We start from the raw sequence: 20,962 nt of genomic DNA on the forward strand, positions 1-20,962 counted from the left end.
GTGTCATGATAATCTTCCTTTCCTAATCACTTCGCTAACTCTGTTCATTCCAAGGTCCATGTGTCGTTGGTTTACTGTTGTGTTCCATTAGCCACTGTGATTTGGCATTGTTCTGAGGACAAACAAGCTATAGAATGTAAAGCACATCTAAACTGAAAAATAATGTATCAGTGCTGATGATAACAGATCATCATCCCCTCTATCATCAAACAAATTAAGCAAAACAAGAGGGAAATGAGTAATGTAGACACCATTGTCTGCATGTGAACAATTCAGGAGCAAAGCTCACAGGAGTTAAAGAAAAACAGGAATATTTATAGTGGAACAAGTATGTACACGCAAAAGCAATTCATATGGGGAAGCATCCAACACTGTTCAGTTGCTAGCCCTATTTCCTGAGAAATCCATTGCTCTAGCAAGTGCTATTGATGTTGTGCATATGTTGGTTTCTGCTAGGGCAACATCATTAAAGACTAATACCCAGCCACCATTGGATCCTCCCCAAAGCATTTAAATAAGAGACCTCTGCTGTTGGTAGCCAATCTATTTGCCATGTTCTAAGACCATAGAATGCTCTAGTACATTTTCGGCTTCAGCTGTTCTTTTTTAACCTGATATCCTTGGATAACCCTTTGCTTCAAAAATCCCTTCTCCTTCCAAAGACCACTGATCTAATATGTTGGTAAATAAACAGCAACAATGTCACATGATCTAAACAAATACCATCCAACCTTGTAACTATACAAGGCGTGCAATGGGTGACCATAACTCAAGTCCAGTGGCTTACTTTCTCAGCATGCTCTATTCTCCCATGACTAATATGACTTCTCTTTTGCCCTGAGTTCCATCAAGGTCCCATAGGACTTTTGTTCCTGATATAATTGCAAAAGTCTTTGTTTTTCTTCATATCTCATTAACATTTCCACTGTCGGACATTTTGATCATTTTCTTCCTTTTTTAATTCTTAGCCTTGTGGTGATGTTCCACTGAGCTTTTTGGCTTATACTTTTTCCCATCTCACAAATCTACCCTTTGCTCATCACACAGCTCTTTCCTGATGATAGACAATTTGTTTTTCATAATTTGTAATTTAGTTTGTTGTATTTCTTATTTCTTCCTCATTCGCTCAAAGCACTGGAGGCTGCCCCGAGAAATCCGTGTTAATTACGTCTCAAAATGTGAAAGAAGACAGAATTTGGCACTGATATATACATTTTCCATATTGTACTTTGTGCAATCTTACTATATTTCTGTTTTGGAGGATTTGTTGAGATCCCAGCTTTAGACCAAATTAGATTATGCACACTTATTATGTTAGGGATAGGGGTTTTCCAGTTTTATTCGGTATTCTTCCAAATATATATATTTGCATGTGAGCACCAGATGTTCTCTTCAGAGCATTGCCATAGGGCTTTACAGGGAACTGAAGGAGTGGGAAGTTAAACATCTGAATATGTGGCTTCTAAGAACAACTTGGTTTTTAACTACTGCAGAACAGTGGAGACTGGTGGCTCCAATGTCAGTGGGGCAGTAAATCTGCTTTGGCTTTCAGTCAGAACCAGTCAGATCTCTGAAGGAACTATCCAAGGTGCTTTGCACCTTGAAGCTCTTTATATAAAGTCAGGTCATTGGTCCATCTAGCTCTGGACTGTCTACTTTTGTTGGCAGCAGCTCTTCAGGGTTTCAGAGAGCGGTCATTCTGAGCTCTGCTTGGAGATGCCAGGGGTTGAACCTGGGCCCTTCTGCATGCAAAGCATTTCATTTCTTTCATTTTTATCCTGCCCGATAACGAAAGCTCTCTGGGAGGTTCACAAAAACTAAAACTTTAAATACAGCATGATAAAAACATAATATAAAATCTTTAACATACAAAAATGTAAAACAATTTAAAACAGCAAAAAAAGATTAACCATAAAATAAAAGGACCCGATAAAACAACTGACATTAAACGCCCCATCATGCTGTGGAGCAGAGGAAACTCTTAACCTGGCTCTGAAAAGATGACAGTGTTGGCACTAGGCGAACCTCAGTGAGGACCATGCACTCTACTGATGAACTATGGCCTTTCTAAAAATTAGACTTGACTCTGATTAGTTAAACCTCTTTAAAAAGGGGTATATTTTACTAAATAATGTCAAGACACTAAATCAGATGTCCTAGGTTCTCTTTTTCTTCCTTTGAACATCTTAGCATGAGTTTCTGATAGCTCAACCCACTTTGGTTCTTTAGCACCAGGACTGTCCAAACTACAGCCAAATTTAGGCTGCTAGGAAGGAAGTTGAAATCCAGTACCACCAAGGTTGCTTTCTCTGAAATGCTACCTGTTCCACATGAGGGCCAGCTAGACAGGACATCACTGAGGGGTCTCAATGCATGGATGAGACGGTGGTGCAGGGAGGAGGGCTTCATATCTGTTAGGCACTGGGGAACGTTTTGGGACAAGCCAGGCCTGTACAAGAGGGATAGGCTCCACTTGAACCAAAATGGAACCAGACTGCTCATGCTAAACATAAAAAGAGTGGCAGAGCAGCTTTTAAACTAAACCCTGGGGAAAGCTGTCAGGAGCTGGGAAGCATCCGGTTCGGGTTAAAATATCCCAGGGGGAAAAAGATTAAAATGTCTTTCATTGCCCAAATGCAGAAGGGGAGGAAATAGGCCAGAAGTACATGGTAGAACATAATAGCCAATCAAAGAGGCCAAAGTGCCATAGCGAAAGATGCACACCCCAGAGGAATCTGGAGAGGGATACCGTGTATGGGTGTTTCTGTGCAAATGCTAGAAGCCTCCAGGCCAAACTGGGACAGTTAGAGTGCTTAGTTTTAAAGGAGAATCTGGATATAGTGGGCATTATAGAAACCTGGTGGAACGGAGAGAATCAGTGGGATACAGGCATCTCTTGATATAAACTCTACAGGAAGAACAGGGAAGGGCATACTGGGGGAGGTCAAAGAGGGCATCGTGTCGAGCAGACCAGAACACCTAAAAGGGGTAGGCTCTTCCACAGAAGCACTGTGGGTGACAATACCAGGCTCCAAAACTAATTTAGTGCTAGGAACATCCTATCGTTCCCCAGACCAGAATGCTCAGGGTGACCTTGAGATGGAAAAAGAAATCAGGGAGGCCTCCAAACAAGGAAGTGTTGTAAAAATGGGAGACTACAATTACCCCCCCATTGAGTGGATAAATGCATGTTCCAGGCATGACAAAGAGGTTAAATTTCTTGATGCCCTAAACGATTGTGCCCTAGAACAGCTGGTCATGGAACCAACCAGAAGGGAGGCAACCCTGTATTTAAACCTCAGTAGCGTTGCCCAGGACTTAGTACGAGATGTAAATATTCTTGAATCACTGGGAAACAGTGATCACAGTGCTATCAGATGTAATGTATATTTAAGTGGAAAATTGCCCAGGAAGTCCAGCATGGTCACATTTGACATCAAAAGAAGAAACTTCTCTAAAATGAGGGAACTGGTGATAAGGAAGTTAAAAGGGGGAGTCAAGAGGAATAAATCCCTTCAAAATACTTGGAGGTTACTCAAAACCACAATAATAGAAGCCCAGCTAAAATGTATACCACAGGTTAGGAAAGGTAGCACCAACTCCAAGAGATCACCGGCATGGTTAACTAGCAGTGTCAAGGAAGCTATCAGAGAAAAGAGAGCTTCCTTCAGAAAATGGAAGTCTTGTCCAAGTGAGGAAAACAAAGGGGAGCACAAGCTTGCACAAAGGCAATGCAAGCAGGCAATAAGAGATGCAAAAAAAGCGTTTTGAAGAGCATATCGCTAACAATATTTTTCTAAGCCGCCTTATGTCCCAGTACTGGGGAAAAGGCGGGGTATAATAGGGGGCCGCGGTGGCTTAGTGGTTAAGACGCTGAATTGCAGACCGGAAGGTCAGCAGGACAGCAGTTCGAGACCCGAGTGCTGCGTGACTGAGTGAGCTCCTGGCTTCAGTCCCAGCTTCTGCCAACCTAGCAGTTCGAAAGCAAGAAATTGCAAGTAGATAAATAGGTACTGCCTCGGTGGGAAAGGTAACAGCATTCCGTGCACCTCAGTGTTCAGTCATGCCGGCCACATGACCATGGAAGCGTCTTCGGACAGCGCTGGCTCTTTGGCTTAGAAATGGAGATGAGCACCACACCCTAGAGTCGGACACGACTGGTTGGGGACACCTTTACCTTTTTATTATTATTATTATTATTATTATTATTATTATTAATAATAATAATAATATCCAGGCCAACCATAAAGAATTCTCTAAATATATCAGAAGCAGAAAGCTAGCTAGGGAGGCAGTTGGACCATGGAATGACAATGGAGTCAAAAGAGTACTGAAGGAGAAGAATTACAAGAATTACAGAGAAGCTGAATGAATTCTTTTCATCTGTCTTCACTGCAGAAGATATAGGACAGATACCTGTGCCTGAACTGATGTTTTCAGGAAGGGAGTCTGAGGAACTGAGGCAAATAGTGGTGACAAAATATGAAGTTCTCAACCTTGTTGATAAACTGAAAGCAAATAAATCACCAGGCCCAGTTGGTATCCATCCTAGAGTTCTCAAAGAACTCAAATATGGATTTGCTGATCTTCTAAGCAAAATATGCAACATGTCCCTAAGATCAGCCTCTATACCAGAGGACTGGAAGATGGCCAATGTAACAGCAGTTTTCAAAAAGGGATCCAGGGGGGATCCAGGAAATTACAGGCTGGCTAGCTTAATGTCTGTTCTGGGTAAATTGGTTGAAGGCATTATTAAAGATAAAATTAGTAAGCATATACAGTAGAAGGACAAGCCCTGCTGAAAAAGAATCAACAAGGCTTCCACAAAGGTGCATCCTGTCTCACTAACCTTTTAGAGTTCTTTGAGAGTGTCAATAAACATGTAGACAGGGGTGATCCAGTAGACATTGTTTACTTGGGCTTCCAAAAGGCTTTTGACAAAGTCCCTCACCAAAGACTCCTGAGCAAACTTAGCAGTTATGGAACAAGAGGACAGGTCCTCTTATGGATCAGTAACTGGTTAATGAACAGAAAGCAGAGAGTAGGAATAAATGTTAAATTCTCCGAATGGAGGGAAGTAAATAGTGGGGTCCCACAGGGATCTGTATTAGGACTAGTGCTTTTCAACCTGTTTATAAATGATGTGGAATTAGGAGAGAGCAGTGAAGTGGCCAAGTTTGCCAATGACACCAAATTATTTAGGGTGGTTAAAACAAAAAGGGATTGTGAGGAGCTCCAACAGGATCTCTCCAAACTGGGAGAATGGGCATCTAAATGGCAAATGCAGGTCAATGTAAGCAAGTGTAAAGTGGGGCAAAAAATCCAAACTTCAAGTGTAACCTCATGGGATCTGAGTTAGCAGTGACCAACCAAGGACGATCTTGGGGTTGTGGTGGACAGCTCAATAAAGATGTCAACCCAGTGCGTGGCCACTGTTAAAAAGGCAAACTCCATGTTAGGCATAATTAGAAAAGGAATTGAGAATAAAACTGCCAATATCATACTGCCTTTATACAAGTCTGTGGTACAACCACACTTGGAATACTGCGTACAGTTCTGGTCACCACACCTAAAAAAAGATATTGTAGAGCTGGAGAAGAAAAGGTCAACTAAAATGATCAAGGGGCTGGAGCATCCCTGTGAGGGAAGGTTACAACAGCTGGGATTGTTTAGCTTGGAAAAAGGGGGGGGGGGTAAGGAGAGACATAATATAGGTGTACAGAATTATGCATTATGTGGAGAATGTGGATAGGGAGACATCTTTCTCCTTCTCTCATATTACTAGAACCCGGGGTCATCCCAGGAAGCTGATTGGTGGGAGATTCAGGACAGATAAAAGGAAGTACTTCTTCTGCACACTGCATAGTTACACTATGGAATTCACTACCACAACATGTAGTGATGGCCACCAATTTGGATGGCTCTAAAAGGGAGTCAGACAAATTCCTGGACGAGAAGGCTATCAATGGCTACTGGTCCTGATGGCTATGTGCTGTCTCTATACCAGAGTCAGTGAGCCTATGTACACCAGTTGCTGGGGAACATGGGTGGGAGGGTGCTGTTGCACTCATGCCCTGCTTGTGGGTTCGTGGTTGACAGCTGGTTGGCCACTGTGTGAACAGAATGCTGGACTAGATGGACCCTTGGTCTGATCCAGCAGGGCTCTTATGTTCTTATCTCCTCCGGCAACTGGCTGCAGGGTACTCTGGAGGCAATTGCTGCAACCCTAGAGCACTGCACAATTACATGAGTGGAAGAGCAGAGAAGGGGCCAGAAAGGAAAGGTGTGGATGTGTGAATGCACACAATTCCATGAAAGGCTGAAGCCTTACATCTTCCTGTGTGCACAGATGGTTGTGCACATGCACACCATCTTCCCGGTCCCTCTGCCCTTCATGCTCAATGTATCCTCTCTGCTGCACTGAAGCCATTTTGCAGGCATGTAGAAATATCTGATTCAGGAAAGATATATGTCTGCAAAAGGTCAGCACTGATATTGGTATCCTAGCAGAGTACTTTTAGACCATGCACAATCAGGAGCAGTACTAAAGCCTATGTTAAGGCTCACTACACTTACTCTATAGGTAAGATTTAACTGACATACATAGAATCATAGAACAGCAGGGTTGGAAGGGGCCCACAAGGCCATCGAGTCTAACCCCCTGCTCAGTGCATCCTCAAAATCCTAATTTTAGGATGCTCAGTGCATCCTAAAATCCTCAAATTTGTGCATTTAAAGGGCTTCAATAGGTTACAGTCCTCTACAAACACATGATGATACATTCTGCAAATCAGTTGTCAACATACCTTGCATTTTAGAAGGTAGAAATGTTTTGTTTGATATTGGGATAGAAGTGTCTTCATGCACCGAAACCTGCTATTACTATCATTTTGCCCCACAGAGCTGTAATTATTATCATCCAAAAACACTGTAATAAAGGTAGTACTGTCATTTGGGATATCCTATGTTTATTCTACACTCTGGGTTCCTGTAGAAATGTGTGAGTGAAGACGTAAGGAGCGGAAGACTGTATTTCAATGCTGGAGAGTGGTTAGGAAACATTTAGGATGAAGCCCTTTAACCACTATGTTTATTACATATTTATGTGTTTAATCTTTTTGTATTCCATCATAACTGTTTAAAACAGCCTTTTGTATCTTTGTATTATTGATTATCATTACAAAATTCAATAAAAGGAATCCCATTTTTGATCAATCTAATATTTTGCGGGGAGGGGGATTAGTCTTGTGTGAACATACTTAGGTGTGTTTTTGCCATCAAAGCTCATTCCCACATTTAATCCAGCCATCCTTTAACAGTTGGTAATCATTTGCCTGCAGTATGTTGCACACGTAATTCTTATGGCAGCTACTGTGTAAGAGACCAGTTCTTTGTTAAGTGCTCTAGTATCAGTATGTCAGGAGAAATGATACAAATATTATTTGCATATTGAAAACTAAAATCCTCAAATTTGTGCATTTAAAGGGCTTCAATAGGTTGCAGTCCTCTACAAACACATGATTATACATTCCGCAAATCACTTGTCAACAGAGGACTTCCCAATGCTCCCATTGTGATACTGTCTCTTGAGATGCAGCTAAAACTGTGAATAAACACAACAGATTGAGGTTTCAATCCTATTCCTCCTTACATGGAAGTAAACTCCATTGAACTTAATGGGGCTGTCTTCTGAGTAGAAATGTCTAGGATTGCACCATTAAGGAATGTAAGATATCTTTTACCATTCTTCACTGGCTACAAAACCATAAGCAAGGAGTAGTTCTAAATGGTTAAGGATGGTGCATCCTGTTAGTAAGATGTGAGCTGCCAAAGGGTACTGTTGTGAGTCCAGTGCTACCTAGCATTGTCAATAATGATTGGAGGAAGAATGAAAAGATACATGAATACTGGTACTTTAAAGAACAAATGTTCATTAACATTAAGGACAATTGCTAAAAAGAGCATCTCACTTATTTCAACATGATTCCAAATAAATGTGCGTTTATCAAAACATGAAGATGCTGTTTTTTCCCTCCTTGTTCCAGAGACGTTGATCCTTTCAGATGAGAGTCTTTGACCACTAGTTGTCGCTACTAGTTCACAAACCTACCCAGGCAGTCACTTTTTAAAATTAGGATAGAAGCAATAACATTACAAAAACTATTATTGTGAATTTCCCTCTGTGACATCTGCAGCGGGAAGAAGTGTGTGGGTGTGTAATCTTCTCCCGTCCTTTCAATTAACTAATCAAATATAAGAGTCAGGTCAAAAGTGATGTGGGATGGGATAGAGGGAAACTATCTTTTTTCTGAAATGCATTTGGTAGGGATTGTTGAGAAACATATGAAGGAGAGATAAAGATAAGATTGCAGATGCAGGTGCCCTGTTATTATGTCTTGTATGGTTTGGGTTTGCATTGCCCTTCAGTACCTGCTACTTACTATGTTCCTGTCTGTACTAAACATACTATGCTTTCTGCCATATCGACGTTTTTGGTTGTTCCAGCATAATTCCATCTCCTGCCGAAGCCACATGCAAATGAATGGAAGCTGTGCAAAAGCACAGTAAAATTGATTCCATTTGTTTCAGCATTATAGAAGCAAATGAGAATCCAAACTAGAATTTTCATCCTGGTTGACAAAGGACAAAGATAGGACTGGTAATTATTATATCTGCAAATCTTGTGAAAGCAAAAATTATCAAGATTGCTTTAACCAAGGCCCATCCAGACAGAAACATGCAGGATGGCTATGCAAGCTCTCAGTAGATAATGCACGGATATTAAAATATGTTATTAAACATATGCAATGATTCTACGATGTTAACGTATTTATCCTGTTATATGCATTCTGGTCATCCAGAAAGGGGCAGTATAGATACAGATTCCATTCTATTGTGCACTTCCCAGGCCATATCAGGAGTACTGTGGCCAGTTTTGGGTACCATGTTTTAAGAAGGATGTTGACAAACTGGAGTGAATCGAGAGGTGGATGACTAGGATAGTGAGGGATCTGGAAACCATGTCATATGAGGAACAGCTGAATGAGCTGGGTATGTTTAGCCTGAAGAAGAGAATATTAAGGGGAGACATGATAGTGGTCTTCAAATATCTGTAGAGTTGTCACACAGATAATGGAGAAGACTTGTTCTCTGTTGGTGCAGAAGGCAGGACTCGAAGCAGTTTTGCAGGGAAGCAGTTTTTGGCTAAACATTCCAAGAAGTGGTAAGTGCTGTTAGATGGATGGCCACCCGCCTAACAGACTACCTTGGAAAGTGGTGGGCTCTCCTCCACTGGAGTTATTTAAGCAGAGGCTGGATGGCCATCTGTCAGGAATGCTGTAATTGCATCCTGTATTGTAGATACTACACTTAGCAGGAGGTCAGACTAGATGACCTCTAAGATCCCTTCTAACTCTATGATTCTATGATTATTTCAATTTTATCCTCAATAGCCCTGTGAGGTAGGTTAGGATGACAGATGATAACTTGCTGAAGGTTACCTAGAGAGCTCCAATGCAGAGCAAGGACCTGTTTTGTTTATTTTGCTAAATTTAACAGTATTTTACAAACATGTATTTCAAGTAAAATGTAATTGGGGGGAATAATATAATTCAATTTTGGTAATTTCTAATATGGTTTTACTTGTATTTGATACATTCTCTGCACCTTGACCACATTGTGTTTAGATCTAGCCAAAGTCACAATCTCTGATGTCCACTCAGGTTTTTGTTCCATGGCAAACAGAAGCAGAGAGATCATGAGTCTTTGGTGGGGTAACATGCTAACGCCAAATAACCGGACATTTGCTCTATGGGTTAGGGCTATGCCAAAGGTGTGCCAGTTGTTGGGCTGAAAATACCATTGTTTGTTTTGGAGAGAAGGATGAATATTCATTGAAGATTGCTTAATTATGAGAATATTTGCCTTGATTCACACCTGTTCTCTGCCAATTATTTCCCCTCTCTGCTGTAGTTTCAGTGCCATTTTTATTCATCAAATTACTGCATCCTCCCTGGTTTAATCACATGGGCAATGCCACCCAACTGGGGATTGCATAATAAATGGAAATGATGTCATAGTACTACATAGCAAGTCAGATTTGTTTATGTGCTGCTGTTACTGATGGCAAGTAAAGCAAACTCAAAGTGTTGTCCTCATGCTGCAGGGTTGATAGTGACACCTTTCAAAGCAACCTCCCCAAAAGGTTGCCACTTTTTTGGGTGGGGGGTTCTTTTTAGTTCCGCCAAAAATGTTCACAAAAATTGTCTCCCTTTGGTTTAGCCCAAGTACAGGTGCTGCAGATGAATATTGCAAATATCTCCATTTAGCACTAGCTATGTAAAACAAGATCTTACCTGTCACAGGGCCAGCCCAAGACACTTTGTTGCCTGAGGTGGAGCAGCAAATAGTGTCTGCCCCATGAAAGTCAAGGTGCGTAGTAAGGCCAGTCAGCTGGCAACCTAGGCCAGTCAACTTATTTTGACTCCTGAGGCAGAAAATCTTACATGTGCCCGTCCTCCTTCCTGGCAGTAAAAATACAACCATAATAAATTCAATAACTAACCATTTGCTGCCCTTTCATGACACCCAAGATGCTGCCTGAGACACTTGCCTCACTCTGTCTAATGGTAAGGCCAGGCATATTACTTGACAATGAGAGCTTGCTTTTGCATGGACCATAATTTTCAAAGTTCCATGACAGCAGCTAATTCTAATTGGGGATGTATGGATTTTGTTAAACCCATCCTGTCTTGTGTTTTGCAGATTGTCAGGCATCTCTCATTCTGTTCTTCACACATTGATGGAATCAGAATTTTGTTCCACTTGCGCAAGTACACATTGGTTGAATTTGCACTTGCGCTAATGGGCATTCGTACAAGTGCCCGTTAGTTGAATATGCACTTGTACGAATGCCTATTAGCGCAAGTGCAAATTTGTGCAAATCCCCCCCTTTAAAATCCAGTCCACAAGTCTATGGAATCCTCACAACTCAGAAAAACCAATCTGCTGTGGAATTCACAGGTTGGATTCATAGAAATCCAAACTCATTTGAATCCATTGCAGATTTCTTTGACATCCCTAATTCTAATGCATCCATTGTTATTTTAAGTTAATTTGCCTTCTCAAATGACAACCTATTATGTCACAATATTCCCCATGGCCCATCATAACAGGTTGCAAAGGAAATATTTGGGCAAATCACATAAACTCGAGATGATGGGCATTAATTTATGAGCAGAAGGAAGGAGTTGTAAGTCAAACAGCCTAAAGATGAAAAGTTTCTATAGAAACCATTTCTCTCAGCTCTGTAAAGCAACTGAAGCTTGAATGACATTTCCCAGTTTACAGCCCAGATTGACTTCTGGTATTTGGTTTGCTTTAGTATCAGGATCTTCAAAACAACAACAAAAAAGTCTGGTTAAACTGTTTCACATGGAAAAAGTTTCCATCCTTTGAAGATAAACAGGTTAGCAAGCTTTTCTTTAAAGGAAAAAAAAAGTTAATGAAGTAAGGCTTGAGGAATATCCCTCCATCCAGCATAAACAATGATTATGCTAATATCTCAGGCAGTTACAGAACAGGGATCATGAACAGACCTCAGCCAAGATGCTGTGGGAAAAAATGGAAGACAACAACAGCTGGAAACATTTGGCTCCTGCCATTAAGATTTTAAACCCTTTGGATGATGGGTTTCAAAGCTGATGCTTCCTGGAAATCCAATTGCGTGGGAATATGAAAGGCTTGTCTCAAGGTAAGCAACAAATACTGTGTGTGCCTATTATACACATGTGTATGTGTGCATGTATAAGACCACTGCACCATCTTAGTTGAACAATGATTTGTAGAATACATGTGAATTTATTTAAATTTATATTCAGGGAAGAAACTTCTCAATAGAAAATAAAATGCCATCACATTAAAAATACCATTAAATCCCCCTCTACACCATTTATGAACTTGGTCTTAAAATACTTCCAAACGATGCTTGAACTTTGGGCAAGTTTGCAGAACGAGGGGCCTTTGCTCACCGGTAGACCACTTGCTTTGCATGCACATGTCCCAGATGCAGTCGTCATCATCTCAAGCAGTGGAGCTGAAAAAGACCTTGGAGGTTCGCTGCCAGCTGGATTAGATGATACTGGGCGACATGGACTAATGTCCGATTCAGTTAACCTTAAGGAAGGTTCATATGTTTAAATAAACTGGGGCTAGATAATGTGTGACCCTCTGGATGTTGTTGGACTGCAACTCCCATCGGCCCTAGCCAATGGTGAAGGAGCCTGGGAGCAATTCAACAACATCAGGAGGGCCGCCTGTTCCCCACCCATGATATAAACAATGAACATATATAAACATAGATCATATTACATTTTCCATAGTGCTTTCACAGTTGTAAATTGAAGAGTTATAACTCCACCTGCTATGTGGTAGTAATATTACCCCACTACAATGGTAAGCTTTGGACAAGAGCTAATGGCAGACATGATGGATCACCAATGCATCCAATTACATATTTGATCTGTTTTAGCATTGCACACTCAATGCTTGCACAAGGCTTGCACACTCAACTGAACCTGCTGTGCAGTTTGGGTTACCTAGCCCCTATTAATAGGCAGTATCATAACTCCAGGCATTCCACTGGGGGGCAGGGGGGAACCCTACCTCAGCTCCCTATTGGTCAGCCATAGGTGGTGGTAAAGAGCTTTTCTACACCAGGCATTTATTATGCACTTGTGATTTCTTACTCACGGTGGTTTACAGATTCTTTAGAAGATGACATGATCCTCCAGTTTCTCTTCTGTTTTTTTAAGAGCATGTTCCCAGGTGTGTGTTTTTTTAAGAGCCAGGAAAATGGGGTATTATTTCTGAAACTTCTGTGTTTGTGCTATTCCACTATAGCACAGGTCCACGTAGAGGTTATGTAGTGGGAAAGCATTTTGTATAGAGCTCGGATCTCAATTCTGTGATGAAACTGAAAGTAGATATAGAAATTACCAGCCTCAAAAGGGTTCTCATTTTTCAGCCTTAGGGAGGAGGCTGGAGAAGCAACTGTCCTTGGAGCCCCTGTTTTGAAGTATGACGGTGGGAGAAATGTCCTCATCTTTCACCAGTGACTCTGATTCATCTGAGCTCAAAATGTAACACTCCCTCTAGAAAATGAATCTCCTCACTGATTTTGCCACCCAGTGGAATTCAGGGACCAGCTGTTTTCTTAGCCCCTGCCCTGCCTATAGCTAGGCAAGTCCAGACTTTCGTAGTTTGGCCCACCTCGGGGTTCATAACATGTGGGGTGGCACAGCATTTCCCTCGTGCTGATTTTTGGTCTAACATTTGTGGTCTAACGTTCTAACATTATAAGCATCACAGCACTTATAACTAGTGCTTCATTACATATATACTCCAGAACCTGGTGGTACATTGCAGGTGTTATATTTGCTTGCTAGATATATGCACAAGTCAGAAGCTGTAGGCAAGAAATATTAACCAGAAACATCAGAAAACATAGAAGATGATTTCAGTATCCACAACACGTGGAAAGAACATTGGCTAGGAAACTGCCCTCCACAATGCTGAAGCTTGCCCTGCATCTTGGAAAAACCACCTGGATTTGACCAGCCCCGTGCGATATGGACAACCTTGAACCGAATTTGCACGGGTCATGGTAGATGTGCAGATGCCCTTTATAAATGGGGCAAAACAACATCATCAAATTGTGACTGTGGGGCTGAAAAACAAACTATCCAACACATAGTGACAGAGTGTCAAAACCGAGCCTACAATGGAGACTTTGCTGATTTCCTGGCTGTGACAACTGAAGTAAAAAACTGTGTCTGTAACCTAGATATACGTTTGTAATATTCCTGTCTATATTTTATATTTTACATTTCATATTTATTATGCTCTATGTTTTTATTGTAATGCGATGTAAATGTGCCATGCGATAAATCAATCAATCAGAAAACAGTAGGCAAGAAATATTACAACAAAGTCCACCTTTCAAATCTCCTGATTTCTAAAAAAAACAGGCTTAGTGATTTTTACATCTGGAGCTAATAAACTTGACATCTGCCACGTTCAAGTAAACAATATATAAATTAAGCATCTCAGATGGTGAAACATGCAAGGATTGCTTGTGTGTGTATGTATATATATTTCCACTGTGGATCTCTGTTAATCTTGTTTAGACTAATGTATTCTCCAGAGGCTAACTGGATCACTCTTCTTTCTAACCAGCAATGTCCACCTTTTAAAAGTAACTAGTTCAAGCTTATCAGGCATAAAAACCTAGGATTAAGTTTGGTCTTGTTTATAATGAATCCAGTTCTTTGATGTCAGTGAAGCTACAACTCACTTGGCGTTGAAGTAAAATTTTCCTATTGCTTGTACCAACATGCTCCTTGTGCACTTTCTGCCCCAAATACAGTTTACGCTGTTCTGTTCTTGCACTACGAAAACTGAAGCTTGCTAAAATGGAACAACACTATATTTCTCCGAGTCCATTCCCTGCGACGTTTTCACTTGCTTTGGGTTCACTGCAGGGGGTTGAGCTGTCTGTCCCTTCCTCGGATTGAAATCGCAGCGTTGTTAGTGATGCCCCCCCTTCTTCGCAGCTCTGCAGTTACAGAGGCATGAAGAATCGGGCTGGTGGAAGCTGCACTGATTGGTGGAAGGGAAAGTAACCTGGGGCAGGGGGAGAGCAAAGGGGCAAACATGTCTACCGGGAAGTAAGTCATTGCCTTCAGTTCCACGTCACTGCCCCTCTCACTTTAAGTATCAAGCTTGAGAGTGGAGATTTTCAGCTGCAAAGGAACACTGCTGAGAAATGCTGCATGCCTGTGGATTCGAAGCTGCACAGTTGAGAAAGGGTGGGTTCCAGGGCAGATGATTTTCATAAACATGTACTCAGAAGTGCTTCATTGAGCCTGTGTTTGTGCGGCGAGGGGGGGGGGAGCCAGTTGATTGGGCAGTTAAGAGACTACGTGCTACTCGCTCTCTCCTCCTCCCCAGCTCCGCATTCTCTGCTCTCAGTGCCAGCTCAATTCCCGGAGGCAGCGGCTGCCTGCTTGCCTGCCTGCCTCAGAAATGTGTATGCGGGGTTTGTTATGAACATCTACTTGCAAGCAAGTCCTGTGTGCTAGTCGCCCTCCTCCCCAGCTCTGCACTCTCTGCACTTCCCACCTTGGGAAGCCCACTTGAACCCTCCCGTCTTCTGCCCCAGTTGTTAATTTGCAGCGCTAATACTGTGCAGCTCCGATGGAATGAACAATGAAATTGGCGCCATGTAGATACGGCCCACGTTGAGTATGGGTTATTGTTGAATTGTGGGTGGTTGTGTTGTGTGAACCTAGGCACGCTAACAAACCATGGCTTGTTAAGCATGAACAACCCACAGTTCACAACCCAGCAATAACCATGGTCAATTAACTCTAAGCCACTATGGGTTAATTTCCCCTGCAGGGCTTAGTGGCATGCACTGGCCACCATTCTGGATATGCAAGCGGTAGCACGCTTGTAGCTTGCCATGTCGCGTAAACCCAGAATTGTGTGTTGTTTGAAGGGGTAAGCAACCATCAAATAACCCATAGCTTGTTTTAAGATTATTTGAGGGTTGTCTAGCCCCTCAAACAACCCATAACATGGTTTTGCACAACACCACAAACCACGGCAAGCAGGGTCACCCACAGGCACATGCAGAAACGGTGTCCACAGGCACTTGTTATGACATGACAGCCCCTGTGGCTAAATTAAGCCACAGCAGGCTGTTGTGTTGTACAAGCCGGGGCCATGGGTTCTCTTCATGGGTTGTTTGTGGTTAACAATCCATGGTAGTTGTGGATTGTAAAGCAGTACGCATTGCATAGCGATGGTACTAGGTAAGTAATCAACAATGATGTTTCATAGGGTGATATGGAGAAGCAAGATATAAAATGAAAAGAGAGAAAATCCTTTAGCATAGCTGCCCTTCACTGTGTTTTCTGTCAAAAGCCACCAGCATCATCTTAACCACTGCGGTTGTTCCTGTGCTAGCTGCCTTCACAGCTGGGTGTGTAGGAAGCAATTGATATGTAAGGAATCTAGACAATGTCCTTCTCCCATGATATCATCTGATGATGAAGCTTTTTCATAGATCATGAGAGGAGGAAAAATGAAATAAAGCAGCTATTTAGATGCATTTAGTACAATATTTAAATGGGTAACTCATGCCCCAGACCTCTGTTTGAATAAACTGTGATGTGTCTTCAGAAATGTTCCAAGCAATAAAATAAATAGTCTTTCAAGAAACAAATTGTCTATATAAACAGGGGATATGGGGAGCTCTGTTGTCTTCCGGAGATAAATAAAAGGAAACACAGAACAAGAAGTTGACTTGTTCACTTGTTCCATTGCAAACAGACAAGCCACAAGTGTTCAAAAACCATTGGTACAATGAATATGAACTTGAGCACGCTCCGGGAGAGAGCGCAGGACCGGAAGGCCTGGCGTGCTATGGTCCATGGGGTCACGAAGAGTCGGACACGACTGAACAACAACAACTACCATAGTGATCAGGGCTGGTACCAGTGGACACAGCCTTGGCAACGGTGCTGCATGCATGAGATGCTGCCATTTTTCCATTCAAAGCCTCAAGCTGGGGCTAGAAGTCTCGAACCACCTTGAGGATTGTTCCAGGAAAAATTGCTCTCAATTGCTGCTCTGGGGCATCACTATAGGTCTTGGGTGCTTCCAGACTGAGGGCTCCTAGTGCTACCAGTCAAAATGCATTCCATCTTTTACTCTTAATGGATTTCCCCTAAACTGTCTTTTCCTCCTTAGCTGATTTTATCTGATAAGGAAAAAGATGGAGAATTGCATCCAGCCCCATCATGTTGCCAGCAGGACAATGCTTATGGAATGGGACTTCTGCATCTTGTACCCTCCCCTGCAGCTCCCCCTTGCACCCTCCAAATCTGCTCCGGAGGGTCCCCCAGCCCACCTGGAGCACATTTGGAAGGTGCACAAGAGCAGAGGAAAACACAGGGGGGTTACAAATGGAAGATGAAACCGTCTGGGCTACCATAAAATTATATGGTTGAGGCAGGATAAAAGCCTCATCTGGAAGCAACTTTCCAGGCTTTTTCCTTCAGCCATTTCTTGAAAAGACAAATGGTACAAATATAGAAAAGTAGTGCTGCTTGGGACCCACTGGACCATATGGTAGGATATCAGTACAATAAGTAAATAAATGAAATGGACCATCCTTCTGCTCTGAAATATCTCTGACAGATTTTGTGAACATATCCAAAGACGATTTCAGAAGCTCGTGTGTTTTGGTTATAATTCCCATCAGCCCTAGCCAGCATAGCCAATGGTGCAGGACTGTGGGAGTTGTAGGCCAAAACCTCTGAAGCGCCACCAGTTGCCCACCCTGGTGTAAGTGTTTGATATGCACCCCACTACATTTAAATGCACTTCCCACATGGGTCACCCTTAGGGCATAACTAGATGTGATGCTTGCCACATAGTTAACCCTAGTGTGCAGGCTTTAAAAAAAATCAGGCAGTGCAACAGGCCCAGTCTGGATCAGAACCCTGGCATGGAGGTAGGGGGCTTTAATCCTTTGTCTGTGTCGGGGTTCCCCTTATGACCTGGACCCGCTGAGCAACTCCTTAAGGATCTCTTGCCTCCTTAAGAGTCCCACCTTTCTCCTTTTATCTTCTCCTTTCCAAAAATGTGGGGTTTAGGCTGTAGGAGTGGGGTGACTGACACTCTAGATACAGGGGTTAACCACAGTAGTTTACTGGTAAATTAAAGCAAGCAAATCACAACTGTAGGTATTTACACAATAGAAATGAGTGATACAAAAGGCATTAAGAGAAAATAAAAGTTGCAAAACGCACTTTCCTTTACCCTAGCTGTGCTTAGACTTCTCCAGACTGCTTCTTCCTCCTCCCTCTTCAGGCTCTGGTCTCTCCGCCTCTTACTGGCTCTCTGGCTCGCTTTTTATACCCTCCTCTCTCAAAATCGAAAGTACTGCTTCAAACCTGAAGAAATGAAACTTAACTGGGGAAATGAAACTACTCCTCTCAGGGATACCCCCTCCCAACAAAAAAAAACCAGGCCTCTAATCCTGATCTTTTTTCCCTTTGCCTCTGTAGGCCTCAAACCTTCACAGCCTGCCACTGCGGTCCTGATCCAGATAAGGCGCCCCATGCAATCACTCCGGCCCACCACCTGCATCACATCTAGCTTGGTTCTTAGAACACCAGCAATCGGTAGCTCAGACTGGTGGCATTAATGTAATGCTAAAGCTTCAGCCAAATGGGCCAGCCACCTTGAAAGTACATTTAAACATGACATGGCATATAAGCAATGCTTACGTAGGCAAGTGCTTTGCCCGTGGTCTGCATCACATCTTTTACAGCCCTTACTCCATCACTGAACAATGGCTAGGTAGGAATGAATGCTTATTGTTACAATTCCATAGTCCTAACAAGTCCCAACGATTTGAATGGGGCTTTTGCCCACACATCAAAGCTGCTCACGTTATGATTGCCTTGGTTATTTTTCAAGCCCTACCCTAAGTGATTTGCTCAGCTATTATTGTTCCATGGTGACTGTCGACAGGTTATGCAGCAGCTAAGTACTAAAAGAATGCAGACTTCAGAAACTGATACTTCCTAATCTAGACTAAACAGATCACATGCACGTTTATTATTTTGACTGCTATGGAATGCCTTTGGAGATAAAGGAGAAAAGAAACTCATTCTCTGCAGCCTTTAAAATGTGCCAGCTAGTAACCAATTAGCACCACCATGAAGAATTACTGAAATATTAGCTGAGAAATTTTAGATTGATCAGTAGAATAATTGCATCGCAGTCATTATCTGGCCTCATTAGATAAAATAATCCCTCCGCCCCCACCCATTTAACAAAACCCAGTGTATCTAGTAGCATTAACAAAGGTGGACCAGGGCTGGAAGCAGGGTGTGGGGTCTGTTTGTGGGAGGAGTGGGGGTCATGAATAGAGACTTCCAAACACATTTTAAGAAAAGGCCTTCCAACATCTTCAGTTTTGCCTTGCTCATTTATTTTAAAGGCTTGAGAAACTTTCCTGGTAGATTTGCACCAATTTTGCTCAGCAAGTCACAAGTGGCAAAGCCATTAGTAAGGACTTTAACAAGATTTTTTTTTTTTTGCAAGTTCCAACAGAATTGGCAGGTCCAATGCCATCCAGTGCTCTCAGAGCACTGAAAGGATAACGACAATTTCTTTAAAAGGCACTGTGAAGGTGTTAGTAGGGAAGTTGGAGAAATCCGCAGTGGATTAAATGTGTTTGGATTTCTATGAATCTGATCAGCAGACCGGCTTTTTCCAAGTTGCAGAGATTCTGCAGACTGGCTTTTTACTTTTTGTGGGAATTCGTGCAAATGTGCACTTCGGCTAATTTGCATTAGCACAGATTTGGGCTAATTTGCAAATTAGCACAAATGCAACAAAATTCTCATACATCCATTAAAAAAATCTGCTTCCGTCAATGAATGGAGAATGGAATGAAACCTATTAAACATTTCATAAAATCCATTACCAAAAATCTTAGTACCAGAATGAAGCACAGATCTTTAGGCTTCCTTTTCAAATCTCTGCGTTTTTCTTTCGGGTGTGTGGGGGGGGGGGCGGGGAGGGGAGGGGGTTGCCATGACCTTCTTCAGAGGCTGTGCCTGGACCAGCACTTTATCTTACATGCAGCCTGATCCTATGTGTGCTTATCCAAAAGCACGCCCAGCATCTGCACATGGCATGGTTAAGCAAATGCCAAGGCCATGATGGCCTATGGCAGCATTCTATTCTATTATTATTATTATTTTTAATGTTAGTGCTGAGAAAACAAGCACTGAGTGAAGCTGCTGCAGCCATGGCCCTGTTGGAATCAGTGGTAAGGCTGGGGGGGGGGCGGGGGGAAGAAGGAAGGAAAGAAAATCTCTCAGCCACCTTGTATTTAAAGGTAAGACCAGCCCCCCAGGTAACACCCCCCCCCAAATACACACATTTGCAAGGGATGAATGACTCAGCAAAACTAGGGATATTTGGCCCAGCTTTAGTATCTAGCCTGATCCAGTTCAGTAGTATTACATAATTAGACAAAAGTAGATTTTTTTTGGACCAAAGGTAGCAAAAAATGCACACAGGGACTAATTCCCCAGGAAATTTTTCTGCACAACCCCAAATGAACTGAATGAGAGCTACACAAGCGCAACAACACCTTTGCCTGTTAACTTAAAAGGGGCATGTGCAGGAGAACCTCTCAAGAGATTGTACCTTATTGCAGGCACAATCCAACAAGAGCCAGTTTGAACTAAGTCTCCCTGAAATTGAGGGGTCAAATTAGTCATGACTCTGTCCCGTTCTATATTATTCAATGGGGGTTATTTGTGACTAATTTTTGTGGCATTGTGCCACACTAACTCAAGTCCCATTCATTTCAATGGGTCTACTCTAAGTAGGATTTCAGTGGGATTCTATCTGAAGTCTGTCATGTAATAAGGATGCTTTTTAAGCCATCAGGACTATATACTGTTCGGGGGGGGGGGGGGGCTGGTGGAATTCTTGAAAAGCACTCTAAAATATCATGGAACTGTCCTTGCTAGCTGTGATTATGGGAGTTATACTCCAACACATCTGGAGGACAGTTGGGGAAGGTTACCCTAGAGAAAGGCTGTGGCATACTGTCTCTTCCTCATACTGGAAGCCTCTTGATGTCTTCCATCATAGCTGTTTGTGTGCCCCCCCCCCCAAATACTTGAGGCTGTATGAAACACCCCAAGACATGTGGGATATCAATGAGCTTCCGTTTTCACCAGGCTCCAAAGCAGGTTTCAAAAAGTATTTGGAGCATACCTGCCCATTTCTGTTCACTGACAGTTCAGTCATGGGAAGTTTTCCATGTACCGCACAACAAGGACAGAGTTTATCACTGCACCAA

General features: G+C 42.4%; 1 long non-coding RNA gene across 1 annotated transcript in view; it reads right to left on the bottom strand.

The window, feature by feature from the left end:
- LOC146359960 (uncharacterized) overlaps positions 1-17,960 on the bottom strand; it is a 31,189-nt gene extending 13,229 nt beyond the window's left edge. The window contains exon 1 of the long non-coding RNA XR_014786891.1: positions 17,890-17,960. This is a non-coding gene — a long non-coding RNA (uncharacterized LOC146359960). The remainder of the gene's footprint in view (positions 1-17,889) is intronic.
- Positions 17,961-20,962: the final 3,002 nt, after the last annotated feature.

Source organism: Heloderma suspectum, chromosome 1 (assembly GCF_057233095.1).
Source record: "Heloderma suspectum isolate Gila_16-S chromosome 1, 16-S_ref, whole genome shotgun sequence".
Taxonomy (NCBI): domain Eukaryota; kingdom Metazoa; phylum Chordata; class Lepidosauria; order Squamata; family Helodermatidae; genus Heloderma; species Heloderma suspectum.